Genomic DNA, 14,740 nt, shown 5'->3' with positions numbered 1-14,740 from the left:
TGGCAGTAGTAAAGCACAGTATAAAATGTGCAGTGCTTTCTGATCCAACATATGCTTTGCTTTCCCCAGGACGGCAATGCCCCGTGCCAATTTCCCCCGAACATAAGTAATGTGTGGCTTCCAACAGAGCTTGTGGTCAATGATCACCCCAAGAAATTTTATTTCATTTACTCTTTACATTGTCAACACATATTTCTACTTCGATGTTTTTCTTTTGGTTTCCAAACAACATAAATTTGGTTTTATCTAGATTCAATGATAATTTATTTATATCAAACCACTTCTTTAATATCGTTAATTCCTGTGTGATCATTTCCAAAACCTGTGGCAACTCCACACCTGAACACAGTATATTTGTGTCATCTGCAAATATTACAAACTTTAAAATCTCCGATACTCTGCAGATATCATTTAAGTACATAATAAACATTTTTGGACCCAGTACTGAACCTTGAGGTACTCCACAAGCTATATCCATCAAATTAGATTTATATTCATTTATTTGTACATATTGTTGCCTATTCCCTACATAGCTTTTTAACCATTCCAAAACCACTCCCCTAAACCCGTACTTTTCCAGTTTTTTTAATAGAATTTCATGATTAACAGTATAAAACGCCTTCTTTAGATCTAAGAAAACTCCGAGCGCATACCTCTTATTATCCATACATTCCGTTATCTTTTCCATTAAATCTATCAGTGCCAAAGCTGTTGATCTGTTGCTTCTGAACCCATACTGACTGTCATTAATTCATATTTTTCCACAAAACTGTCAAATCTTTTTATGAAGACTTTTTCCAGTATCTTAGAGAACTGGGAGAGTATTGACACTGGTCTATAGTTTGTAAAATGATGTCTTTCACTGGTTTTGTAAATGGGAATAACTTTAGCAACTTTCATTTTTTGTGGAAAAACTCCTTTTTGAAACGACAAGTTGAATATATATTTTAATGGTTTTACGATACCATCAATAACTGTCTTTACCGTTACCATATCAATATCATTCCAGTCTGTACTGGTTTTGTTCTTAAGTCCTCTAACTATGTCATAAATCTCTTTCTCTTCCACTGCTCTTAAAAACATTGAGCTACTATTCCTTTCAATATTTTCACCAGTGTCCCTTTCTATTCCATCAACCTTTATTTCTTCTGCCAGTTTTGGCCCTATGTTTACGAAGAATTCATTAAAGCCATTTACTATCTCCTCCATGTTATTAATACTTCTTGTCCCTTCTATAAAGTACCCAGGGTAATCATTATTCCTTGATTCATTTTTGATTATTCTGTTTAATACATTCCATATATCTCTTGTGTTATCTTTATTGTGTTCTAACCTTTTAATGTAATACTCTCTTTTACAGGATCTCATTATATTAGTTAATTTATTTTTGTAAGTTTTATACTTCATTTCAGTTTCTATTGTTCTCTTTTTTATGAATTCTCGATGTAGGGTATTCTTTTTTTTGCTGGCATTTTGTAGTCCTTTTGTCATCCATGGTCTTCCTGCATAGCTGTGTTTCCTATTGATTTCAATTACTGGGCAGTTTTTATCAAGTAATGTGTTAAATGTTCTTAAAAATCCTTCGTAAGCTTTATTAACTTCTGTTTGTTCATACACAATATTCCAATCTTGCTTTAAAAGTTCATTTCTAAGACAATTTAAGGTCTTCTCTGTTCTTATTCTTTTGTAAATAATCTTATGTCCATCGTTGTTCACTTTATAATGGCAATTATAAGATGCAAAGACTGGTAAATGGTCACTTATATCATTGATTAACAGCCCACTTTTTATCTTTCCTTCTATTATATTTGTAAATATATTATCTAATAGAGTTGCACAATGAGATGTTATTCTGGTCGGTCTTGTTATCAGTGGAAATAAACCGATGCTGTACATGGAATCAATAAATTCTTCTGTACTCTTATTATGATTTGGATTCAATAAGTCAATATTAAAGTCCCCACAAATAAACATTCTTTTCTGATTTATATTTGTAAATAAGTCCTCCATATTATCCTTAAATATCTCAATCTTAGATCCTGGTGTTCTATATATACAACTGACAATTAGGTTTTTCCTTTTTTCTATACTTATTTCCACTGATAAACATTCCATCACTCCATCAATAACAGTTGTCATTCTTCCCATTCTTTTGTACTTTAGGTTTTTATCAATGTAAAGTGCCACCCCACCTCCTTTCTTGTTGATCCTGTCTACATGAAGGAATTCATATCCATTCATTTTAAAGTCTTCTTCTTTTCCAGGAGTTATCCAGGTCTCCGATATGGCTATCACATTGAATGGCTGTTCAAACTGTGTTATGTAGTCTTTGATGGATTGAAAGTTTGCATATAAGCTTCGACTATTAAAGTGAACCATTGTTATACCCTGTTCTACCTTGAATTCCTTTTTAAGTTGCTCATTTGTATAATAATTGCATTCATTTGTCTTATTGTTAAAGAAATTACAATCAGGATCTATGTTGCTGTCATACATCAATGTCTTATTTTCAATATCTATATAAGATGAGAGATAAGATAAGATAAGATAGAACTTTATTAATCCCTCGGGTGGGTTCCTCTGGGAAATTCGACTTCCAAAAAAAGCACAGCAACGACCGAAGTTACAGTTACAGAACTGTTATATATATATACACACACACACACACACACACACACACACACACACACACACACACACACACACATATATAAATACAGAGACAAATATAAATAAAATATACAAAGGGGATAAATAGAATAAATAGGAATAAAAAATAAAAATACAAGTGAATTGCACATTTCAAGTATTGAGTCTATTGCACTGTTGACTATTTACAAAAAGTATTGCACAAGGTATTGTACAGTGAGGTGAAGAGGCACTACAGCTTAGTTGTTCCCCCCTCCTTTGTCCTCCTGTTTCCCCTCCCTCTCCCCTCCAGAGAGGAGTTAAACAGTTTGATGGCGTGTGGGACAAAGGAGTTTTTAAGTCTGTTAGTTCTTGTCTTGGGGAGAAGCAACCTGTCACTGAACAGACTCTTCTGGTTGTTTATGGCCGTGTGCAGAGGATGCCCAGCATTGTCCATAATGAGTTGTTAGTTGAAAATTGTCAGACATCTGCGTTGGTTGTGCACTTGGACGGTCCCATCATATTTAGTCATTAACTTTACTTTTGCATAAATTTCAGGGATTTCGTCACAAACGCAGCAGCCCAGAGAGAACAAATCAAAGTATGCAAAATGCTGCCGTGTTACGCAAATAACTGTTTAACAGCAGCCAAGCGTGAGCACTGAAAAGCAGGTTTAAAAATGCAAAAACACAAAACAGAGAAATCCCCTTTGCTGCTTCATTGATGTTTTTTTGGGGTTTTTTTGCCTTTTCATTCATGGAGTCAATCAGCAGTCGCATTTGCTTCTAATTAAACCAAGGTAAGCTCCAAGGAAATACTACTACAGCAGCATACACATCCTCTTGACATTACGTCTCTGAGCCCACAGAAGGGCACTCTTTCTTGAAATAGATGCCTCCTCCTTAGGAGCTGCCCAGCTGTCAAGGAGAAGGGCACTCACTGTATAACTGCATATAAACATAACACAAACTGCCAAGTGTGATAAGAATGGGAAGGAGGCTTCAACACCAATTTCGACAGAAGACAAATGACTGCTGGTGGACTTATCGTTGTTGATTCGTGTAGCTGGAAGAAGCTTTGCTTTTGTTTTTTCTTCCCCTCTTCCTTCTGCCAGGCTGTTATTTATAGTCTGTTCACTCACATCACATGCTCGTTTTAGTTTAGTTTGGGGGGTTTTTTCTGCAAAAGAGCCGAGTGAGAGATTGAATGTGAAATATTTTCATTTTCAACGTCCTTAAATGTTAATGAGCAAATGTTTCCAGGTGGCTTTACAATGTCGCGGATTCGAAAACAAGCCACCTTTCCTCTGATCTTATTCATATATATGCATTTATATACATATGTACAGATTTACAGTACTTCCACCAGATAAATGGCTGACTTTGTGGAGATGCACACTCTTTTTTTTTTTTTCCTTTCTCTGCAACTTTACGCTCTAAAGTCTGACCACATGTGCTGTTTTCACTAAAGGACAATAAGCTGAAAAAGCCCTACTCCTTGGGTTTCGTGCATGTCCAGTCAGGAATACTGAGCAGCCCTCGCTTACGAGGATACGTGATTTTTTTTTAATTTTTTTAAATTCTAGCGCCTGTGTTTTATCTACTCGGCCTGTCAACGCCGCTTTGTGCAGTGACATAGCTACATCGCGAGCAGGCCCCCGAGGCCGCCGTCCTCTCTGCCACTCGAGCTCCCCTTGTTGTTGACTCAGCATGTTGGACATGCTCCCTGGGTTGCTACACTGCCATGGCTGACACACTATTGGTTAGTATGTATGAGTGTGAGCGCGCGTGTTACGAGGTCAACCGTTGCCAGAGGCCGATTGCTTCAGAAACAGGAAGGTTCCCGGCGGCCACCTGCCGTGCAGACCCTCACCGACCCCCGTGCCCTGCGCTGTCATACGCTATCATTGCTAAGAGGAGGTGGAGATAAGGCAGGGTGTTGCATGAATTATGCAAAGCTGCTAACTGATGTTTACGCGGCCGCGCTGGGGATAGCGTCAGCGTACAGTAATGGGTTGCCTGTTGCACTCAAAGTGAGGCAAGATGTAAAAATGCTAATTTTCCTGCCCAGCTACAGTTACATCGGCTCCATTTAACATCACTACTGAATATGTAATTTTCACTGTTTTAACGTTCAGAGTTGGCAAACTGCGCCACGCTGTATGCGAACGGGCTCCTTTCTAAAAAGCACCTCTGGTATCTTAATGAACTACAGTAATGAACTGTGTAAAATTATGCATGCGATTAGAGTTTTGTTGAACAAGCCATTTGAGCACGAGACATAATAGCCCCCAATTTTATGGCTAGATTTACAGGCAGTAATCATCTCAGAGTCTCCTCGCCAAATCTCATTCTGTGCGACTGGTGTTCAAGAGTGATTATTTTTTTGTTAATACTCCTGTAATTAAATGCATGCTTAGACTCGGAGTGATTACAGTTCCTGACGAGTAATTGCTCTGCGGTTCAGATCGCTGCTAAGAATGATAATCAAATCTGCAGAGTTTTGTCCGTGTGTCCCGAGAACAATCGAATGGCATGTGAATCACCGCCCCGCGGGGGCAGTCGGATGATAGTCGTTTGCACCGCTACAAGCGCTGACTGTAGATGCTGCCATTAATCTGTGTTTTACTTTAAATGCCTATTTATTGATATCAATTTCAGACCAATTATTAACCGAATACAAATATTGGACTCCTGCTGTCCACACCTCCGAGCTACCACGGCTTCAAGTGAGAAACAGCCTGGCTGCTTGGTAGTGTCATGCAACACCTTTAGGACACACTGCCCACATAATCTCAATGCATAAGAAACTTCACACACAATTTGTCAATATAAAGGCACAGTGCAGAATGGCATTCTCGGACAACTCAAGGAAGCACACAAACGTGGACACAACCATAGCTCGGTAGGAAAATCTTGGAAGCGAAACATGTTGAACGACTGCCAAAACAGCAGCACAGAATCTAAAGATCTACTCAAAGTGTAACTGATTAAAGAGCAATCCCTTTGGTAAAGACTTACAGTTTTCTTTCTTTTTTTCTCTTTTTTTGTCTATGATATTTTTCAGTAGCCCAGAAATAATTACAACTCTCTGCTGTCAATTCAGCTCTGCCAACGTGCCATTATAAGCTATAGTTTAAAGCCAAGGACTGTAAGTAGGCATCACCTTGACGGTGCTAGAAATCTCACAGCTTTATCAGCTCAGCGAGGGCTCAAGTGGACATTGTGTAAGACAGTAAAGAGGACAACAGAGAGACATAAGGGCGAAGAAAGAAAGGAAATGTTTCAATCGCAGCAGTGTCGGGTACAGTTGCAGGACTGAAGAACGTGATAATGATGTGCGTGTTAGAGAGGCAGATTTGCAAACATTGTGCTGCAGCATCAAATTGCTTAGTTCATTTGCACGAGCATAAAGCGGCAATTAGAATGGGATTCTCTGGGATATTTATAAAATCATCCAATCACATAACCATATTATATGAGAATATCCTTCAATCCTCTAAATGGGGACAAGTTCAGCGCAAAATTATTTGTCATGAGAATGTTTTGGTACAAATGAAGGACTAGAAGATACTTCAGAATGAAACTTTCAGGGTCGGGCCATGTGAAATGTTTCTTTAGCAGGTGTATAAGCGGCTCTGTCGTCTTTCTTACAGTGGGAAACGTTTTTGTTTTTGTTTACAATGAAGAATCTTTTTCTATATGTGTACAGCTGCGATGCAAATTCAGAGGAGACTGATAGTCCTGCACCTCGACGGGTCGCTAATTAACAGGTTATGTGAATAAGTGGAGAAATGAGAAGTTGTGTGCTGACAGAAAAGTTACGTGCTGGACAATTTCTTAGCCGGGAGCAGAAACTTCCCGGAGTCTCGTTGTCACTGTGGAGGTGGATAATCTAATCTTTGAACATAGCCGGGCTAGTTTTGTCCTTCTGTTTCCAGCCTTCAAGCGTCCCCTGACTCCTGCTTCATAATTAGCAGGCAGACAAGACAGCAGCATCTTCTCAAATTAGCCTCGCTGCCAGTAACTGAGCAGATTTACCCCCAAAATGTGGAACTATTCTTTTAAATTTGTTAGTGGAGCCACTTCTTCTTCTTCTTCTTCTTTTTTTAAAGTCTATCTGTCGGTGATTGAGTGAGGGTTGTATTTCAGGCCAAGGTGACCACATTGCCAAGAAAATCTACCTGATGCACCCTGCAGCATTCCTCTTGTCGATTTACGGTAGAGCCAGCTTAGTACTAGACTCGGTGTGCTTTAACTTTACAGTACAGTTGCTTAAAAAGTCTCTCCTCGCTCTATATTGTGAGTCTTGGAAGGCATGGCTTTGGTGAATAAGGCCCTATGTTCGCTCCCTTCTCCAAGCATCCCCAGGGTCCAAGCCCCATCTCTTTGACCTGTTTCTTTCTGTATTTTTTTTTTTCCCCATCAAGGCTCACTCAGCTGTATCTGTCTTATTTCAGCTCGCAGACCTGCTGGGATGCTCTCATTCCCATTGCTCGGGCTACCTTTGACATTATCGATACCTCACCTGCACACAGGTCCACAGATAAAATTGTACCTCGAACACATACGAGGCAAATTATATCTCCACGCGGTGTGAAAGCAGGAATGCGCTATTAAACGCCGCACATTCATCCGCCTGCATGCGAGGAAGAGCGGACATGAAAACCGCATTTTCCGTACAATAAATAACCTGATTTAATGACGTGATAAATTGTCCGGCTTGAGTTTAATACATAAACATTCGACACTGCAAAGAAGCAGTCTGAACATTCCATTTATTTAGTGAAAAGTCAGATTCAATCCGTCAGCTAAAGGGCTGCATATACAACAGAATTATTCATATATTAACTAGGGATTTCCATGCTTCCATTACTTATAGGCTCAGCAGAGGACATGTACTGTGGCTCCACCACGTGCAGTGAATGCTAAGCATGTCGAGTAACTTTCCTTTGAGTGTGACTCCACAGAAACCTTATTTTTCGGAAGATGGTTGATAAGTATATCTCCAGGTAGGACCCCGCCATGAAATAACCACCAGTTTATTACACCCAACACCCTTTCAGCGTTCCCAATGTAAGAGTAACAGGATTTCACGCGATATAATGTCTGGAATGTGAGCAGCAGTAGCAGTGCATCATGATTAAACGCTTGCGTGGGTAGGAGCGAATGATCTCCGCATTTGTCACCAGAAGAGTTTAGCGTCCATCAGAGCTGCCAGCGGAGGTGCGTCTGCCACTGAGTAGGAACAGAACAGGCCAGATTGTGTGGGGAGGGAGGCTTTGGCACATGACCAGGTGCATCTGAAGCCTCCTCTGATCCTCCAATGTGCTGTTGAGCTGCTCTATTCCCTCGACACAACGCCAAACACCTGCTTGGCCCGATTGTTAGACTGAAAGCTCTGTTATCGGCGTGGGCCGTCCAAATGGTGAGGCGCCCTGCTTTCATCAGCACGTAGCATTGAGCTGGGTAGATAGGCAATAGATGTCCGTCTGAGGTTTTCAGTATACGCAGACTTCATGCGGTCGGGGTCGACACCTCGTCGGACAGCCACTGCTTGAAGTAATGAAGCGAAACCCTGAAATGTTGGGAATTCACGTATTTTTTGTGCGAGTGCAAAAGAAGGCCTTAAAATGAACCAGCACTATACATATATGCATATTTGGAAGTAAATAATTTATTAAAGCAAGTTCATTATGTTTTTCAGGAAAGAACGTGCTATGAAATGGAAAACCGCCTATGTGTTCTGCTTCTGTGGATTCCAACACAACATATGAATTATTGGAATGTGCTGCAGTGAAATATTTATGGGTTTATGGTAATTGATTGGGCTTTAATTCAAGGGGCGTGGGTCATCATCAAAAGGATGGACGGTCAACAATGCGAGCTTCCTGTGATGAAACAGAAATGCGTTTGACTAATGAGAAATTCCAAAGGGAGGCATCCATCAGATGGCAACCCGATTCCCTCTCATCATTCGTTGCGATGGCACGAGATGACTGAGGCGCGGCAATATGACATTCTAATTGAGGGCATATTACAGAGGGGAGAACAACAGCGCGCGCTTGGGAAGCCTATAGGTGTTTTTGCCACCATGTTGCAGGGGCAGCACGGGGAGATAGGAATGACTAACGCAGTCTTAACGTCGAGCCTATTGGTAAGTCATTAAATGACAGGACTCCAGTGACAGCCAAGATGCGAAGTCGCTGGGGCAGCAGGCAGCTTTTCAGAGTGGACGATCAGAGCGCTTGGCAGCAACGTAATTGATGGAATAAAAACAAAAGTGACGGGAGTTGTTTCAGCTCAATGGCGAAGATGAAGGCGTGTTAGACAAAGATGTCTGGGGTGGATGGCGGTTGGGGAGGAGGAGGGGTGGTGACAGATAAATGAGGCCATCGCTAGCTGAGGGAGGAGGAGGGGAGGAGAGAGTTGCTAGCGAGCTCCCTCGCGATCTGTACCTGCCAAGTCCCTACCCTGAACAGCTGCTAGCAACTCCGAGGATGTGTAGCAGCTCACACCCTCACCCCATCCATCTTTTGCAGCTTCTAATCCAACTGCACCGAGATCCGTTTGAGGTGTTTGGTGCTGCATTTTTGTACGCTAAGACCTTTGAAACTTTGCCCTATTGCATACATTATAAGAAATCTATGAAACAAAATAGCAGCATTTTTTCTAATTGTCACATATTCTTGGTCATGTGCATTACACAGGTTGCAAGTCTATAAATTCACACATGTTCTCTGTGATCTCTGCTGATAACCCGTCACGATGACGCTCGATGACAAACTGGCGTCCGCCTTCGCCGCTGTGAAAATACTTTACTATTGACTATCATTATCAGGTCTGAATTTAGCTTAAGCATGCGTGCCGATGAGCAACACTTCTCACTTGTCATTCATGCGAAGCGCCCCGCGCCCCCACTCACAAGCTGATGGTCACTTACAAGCTGCTGCCTGCCATTCATAGCCGCCCTCTATGAGACGCACCTGCAGCGGTGGGTTATGTAACAGGCCAGTGAGAGGGCCGCTCGACGTGCCCTGCATTTGCAATGATGCAAGGCCGTTAAAGACGTTCTGTCATCCGGGGCACAGGGGTGTTTTCTTATTCATAAACTCAAAAGGGTTTCAATTAAGCATTTGTGGCTGGCCTCCCAGCGGTTTGCATGTTTAAATGAGAGGCCTCTGTGGGGACGACAACAGAGGAGTTCTCTTAAAAACTGGTCAGAGTCTCAAGATAAAGAGATGATGAAATGTATCTTCAAATTTACAATACACGTGGAGTAATTACAGCCTTATCCGAACATCCCCTAACCACCCAGTTTTTTTTTTTTAATACATGGAAACATTTCTACAGTTTCAAATGATTTCGTTGGGTTATTTAAACTTTAAACAACTTTAAAAAGGTCACGCAACTTTAAAATATTTACGACAAGAAAGAGGTTGATGCTGAAGTAGACTCACCCTTCAGATGCTCTAATTTGAACAGAAGCCAGCTCTATAGTAAGCGAAGCTCCACGACAACATGTAGCACCGGCTAATTAAACTACAAAGGGAGTGGAACGCTGCCACGACTGTGACCCAGATGTTAGCACAAAGAAAAAAAAAGACCTTTTTTTTTGTCTGGAGAGGTTGTAGCTGGGGGGATCAGCCATGTCTCGTACTGTGTGCTATTTAGGAAAGAACTTCTGCATTTAGCCCCCGGTTCACACAGTCTCTACCACACAACTCCTCTGTAGATCCATGGTGCACTTCAAGCAAGGCTGTATTAAGTGGGATCAGGTCATCACTCTGGCTGTGATTGCAGCAGAGCTCTGACCTGAATAGAGAACACTGACAAGACCTTTGTTGTGTGGAGGCAAGAAGACATGTTGTTAGAAGAAAAAGATCAGATGGGATGGTCTAGTGTGGTTGTCTGTGGACGTATTTCAATAGGAGAGAAATGTTAGATCAAGACTATGGAGGATATAAAAAACTACACTAAATTATTGTGATTCTCTGACGAAAAGAAGTACACAAGTGAAGCAAGGGGATTATTGAAATAATGTAGAGGTTCGTGGACATGACGTAAGCCTAATGACAGAAAACAGTTATGAACAATAAACAGTTTATTTTTACTTAGATTGCATTTTCTTCCAAAGCCAACATATATTGTTTCTCTGTGCTGTGTGGTCACTTCGAGGGATAGAAACAGACTTCTTAGCATCTGTTTTGACCTGCTTGAACCACACAGTCTAGAACATTTACACGAATCAGAAGTAATATTCTTAGATTCAAATAAAAACCCAGCATGTTGTTTGTTAGACTCACTAATGTTACATGCTGGGTAGAAGAGGACCTTACTTGTGCAAGTTTACCAGGAAAAACATTTCTGTTTATTGCTAAAAATAAATAAATAAATAATAAGATTCAAAGCAATGGTGCATGATGTTTGATGATACAGCACTAGAGCTCTGCCACTTAGGATTTTTAACTCTTTCAAGGCTGAACACAAAATAATTGCCAGAAATTTTTTGAAAAACGTGTTTATTGAATCTTCTGACAAAAATAAATCAATCAATAAAAATTGATTTAGAGACACGAGTTTTCATTTGTGTCATATTTGTTACATCTGGCATTTTCTGCAATTTAAGACCGATGCCAATATTGATGTTTGGTGATTTGAAATCTGATATATCAGACACACAAAACATGTTTCACGAACATCTATAACGTCTACTTATTTATGAGCCCCTACTAAGATAATATGACAAAACAGTTTAAAAATAAACTTCTTCTGTTCTCAAAAAGATTAGATGGCTTGTTTACACTCTGCCAGACTCTGCTCAGATCTGCTGGTTGGTGAGCAAAATATCAGCACAAGGCTAATATCTACGGAAGAGGATTAGGGCCACTGGAAAAAAAAAGTGGGCATGTCTCTTTTTTCTTATTTTCCAGAATTCTGAGAAAATAGTCAGAATTCTGAGTTTAAAGTCAGAATTCTGAGTTTAACCTCAGAGTTTAATCTCAGAATTCTGACTTTTTCTCAGAATTCTGATTTTTTTCTCAGAATTCTGACTTTTTCTCAGAATTCTGACTTGTTCATTAGAATTATTTTTTTCTCAGAACTCTGAGTTAAAGTCAGAATTCTGAGAAAAAAGTTAGAATTCTTAGAAAAAGTCAGAATTCTGAGGAAAAAGTCAGAATTCTGAGAAAAAGTCAGAATTCTGAGATTAAAGTCAGAATTCTGAGTTTAATCTCAGAATTCTGACTTTTTCCTCAGAATTCTGACTTGTTCATCAGAATTCTGACTTTAACTCAGAGTTCTGAGAAAAAAAAATTCTAATGAACAAGTCAGAATTCTGAGAAAAAGTCAGAATTCTGAGAAAAAGTCAGAATTCTGAGAAAAAGTCAGAATTCTGAGAAAAAGTCAGAATTCTGAGATTAAAGTCAGAATTCTGAGATTAATCTCAGAATTCTGACTTTTTCTCAGAATTCTGACTTGTTCATTAGAATTATTTTTTTTCCGAATTCCAACTTCAATATCAGAATTCTGACTTTAATCTCAGAATTCTGGAAAAGAAGAAAAAAAAAAAGACGTGCCCATCTTTTTTTTCAGTGGCCAGAATCCTCTTCCATAAATATCATCTGACATATTGGGCCCCAGAGATATATTGGTCGGGCACTAATGAGCTTCTACCTTTAGATTCAACTGGAAATTGGTGATGCTGGCTCAAAAGGGTTGTAATAGTGATGTATAATTCAGCTTAATCCTTAGTTTTTTTGCCTTGGAGTACCAGAAGCACGATTTTACAGCTATAATTAAAACATAAATTATAAATAAACTTCCATCTCAGCCTTTACCTGAACAGCTTTAGCTAGATTAGCATGCTTTTACCATGCATTAGCCACTACGTAGCATTATACCTGATTTACCTGCATAACCAACATGAATACATGGCGAATTTGTATACCATTACATAATGCTATTTGTCAGCCTATAGTTACACACATACCACTTACACCAATACAAAATGTGCTCTTAAAAAAAAAAGACTAAACTGATGCCCAGCTAAACTGTGGCTAATGCAACAGCAACAAAATATGTACAGCTATCACAATTTCCCATTCTGTTCTTTGGAAATAAAATCCAATGACATAACTCGTGTGAAGTCAACATATCTGGCCATGACTGTCCTCTGCATGGAAGGATAATAGAAGGAAGTAAATTGGGCAATTAAACAAACGGGGCTTTAACCATTTTAAAAGACAGTTGTGAGAAAAAATAATTGCACAAAGTACCACCTTCCAAAAATCTGACGGATGTTTTGCATACCATTGTGTCCCAGCTCACGGATGATTTGCAAGGTATTATTACGGTTTGTAGAAATTAAAATTATGTTTCCAAGACCTCACCGTAGGGTACGATACATGCTGGCATTTTAGAAACGTGTCTGAGCAGTCTTGGACAACAGTCCTTTATTCATGACTATAATGTGATAGAACTCTAATCCACGAGTGCATCTGCATTTATATCTTCCACAAACAACCCTATATCTGGATCCCACCACCGATTTGCATAATTGGAGATTGTGGCCGGGTGCTTGTTATTCATTGACATGACACTGTAGAGAGGCAGATGGAGAGATGTACTGAACTGACTGTTCCAGTTTCTGTCGGGTTAGGGTAGAGACATTTTTGGCGGGGTGGGGGTGGGCTTGTTTTTCAAAAGGTTTCCTCAAGAGAAAGAAATCTTGCTCTCAACTACTAAAAGCAACACAGAGCTCTTAGCCTATTTATTTATTTTCACTTTATTTATTTATTGAGTGCTGAATTGTAAATTTACATATGGGCCAACATCTAAGAAGCACCAGTCAGAGCAGCAGGAAAACAGCTTAAGCAAAATGGGCTCAGTTCAGCTTTTCCCAGACAAATTTAAGATTTTTTACCAAAACGAACCACGTGGCGTTTACCAGCCAGCCTCTAAATAACCTGAAGTACACAGAGCACCTGACTGAGATGAGACAACGCTGACTGACTGACTGACACATCCATCTCCCCAGCTATCTGTCTGTCTGAGGGAGGGAGGCGAATGGGCCCCTCATGCATGAAGAAGAGAGCACTGCTTATTAGTGAGAGGAGACAGAGAGAGAGCGAGAAAGAAGGGTGGGAGATTGCATCGTCTCAATTTCGGTTTGATGAAGGACACAGTGTCTTCTCAGGATGAGCAGTAATCTACATCATGGCTAAGACTTCAGAGGCGACAGTAAAAATGTGCCCTGATGTCCAACGGTCTGTACAGGACATTTTACAGTGACTCCGAGAAGGCTATTGGTTCTTAGATTTATGACAAAATGTAAAGCCAGTGTGATTGGTAGCCTATATAAAGGTTTTTACTATACTTTACCATTGTATAACAATTGTTTTGCAAGGAAGGGGTTCAGAAAATGAGTCACATGTACGTTTTGTTCCAACCTTTGCTTACCTATAAATTTCATACATGCTGTTTTTACAGACTTGTCTCTGTTTTCTGGTTTTATAACGTTATATGTAATAAATAACAAACCAAAACAATGTGTCTGAGTTCTCCACTCGCTTATAACATGTGCTCAGCGTCTGGATAATAACATTTGATCCATGGGTCCTTGCATTTACACCTAAGGTTAAACTTCTTTCTCATTATCACAAGTGGTTGGCAGGCTCTCCTGCTAAAAATTGTGTGCTTGTTTAGCCATTTAGCCATCCTTTTAAAAACATTTTAAGTGTAAAAATATCGGAATAACTTCACAGCAGCAAGGCCGAAATTAAAAAGGTGAGTTCTATGAATAAGAGAGAATTTTGAAATATTTAAATATAAAAAAAACATGAATTCTCTCCATACTTATTGGCAGACATGAAAAATTTATAAACTCAACCTGTTCTAACCTGTTCTAACTCATTACGTCTGGCATGCCGACAACAGATGAAAAACCTCTGGCATCATTTTTAGAGCCTCTGTTTGCCTAAATTAGATGCAGTGCGACCGCAAGGAAGCACGCTTTGGTAGTGTTGTCACTGGTGCTGGATGTGCGAGCAATATAACCAAGTAAATGGGAAATGCATACCAAGCAGTTTTGGTGCATAAACCAAAACAGCCAC

At 39.9% G+C, this 14,740-nt stretch overlaps 1 protein-coding gene across 27 annotated transcripts in view; it reads right to left on the bottom strand.

Annotated features, from left to right (window-relative positions):
- The window catches only part of ptprda (protein tyrosine phosphatase receptor type Da), a 418,286-nt gene that overhangs the window by 343,396 nt on the left and 60,150 nt on the right, over nucleotides 1-14,740 (bottom strand). The window lies entirely within an intron of this gene.

Source organism: Mchenga conophoros, linkage group LG3 (genome assembly GCF_057382185.1).
Source record: "Mchenga conophoros isolate Kocher_MC1m ecotype Shallow Benthic linkage group LG3, M_conophoros_male_GT1.1, whole genome shotgun sequence".
Taxonomy (NCBI): Eukaryota; Metazoa; Chordata; class Actinopteri; order Cichliformes; family Cichlidae; genus Mchenga; species Mchenga conophoros.
The sequence above is the reverse complement of the archived record's forward strand: the minus strand, read 5'-3'. Positions and strand labels throughout refer to the sequence as shown.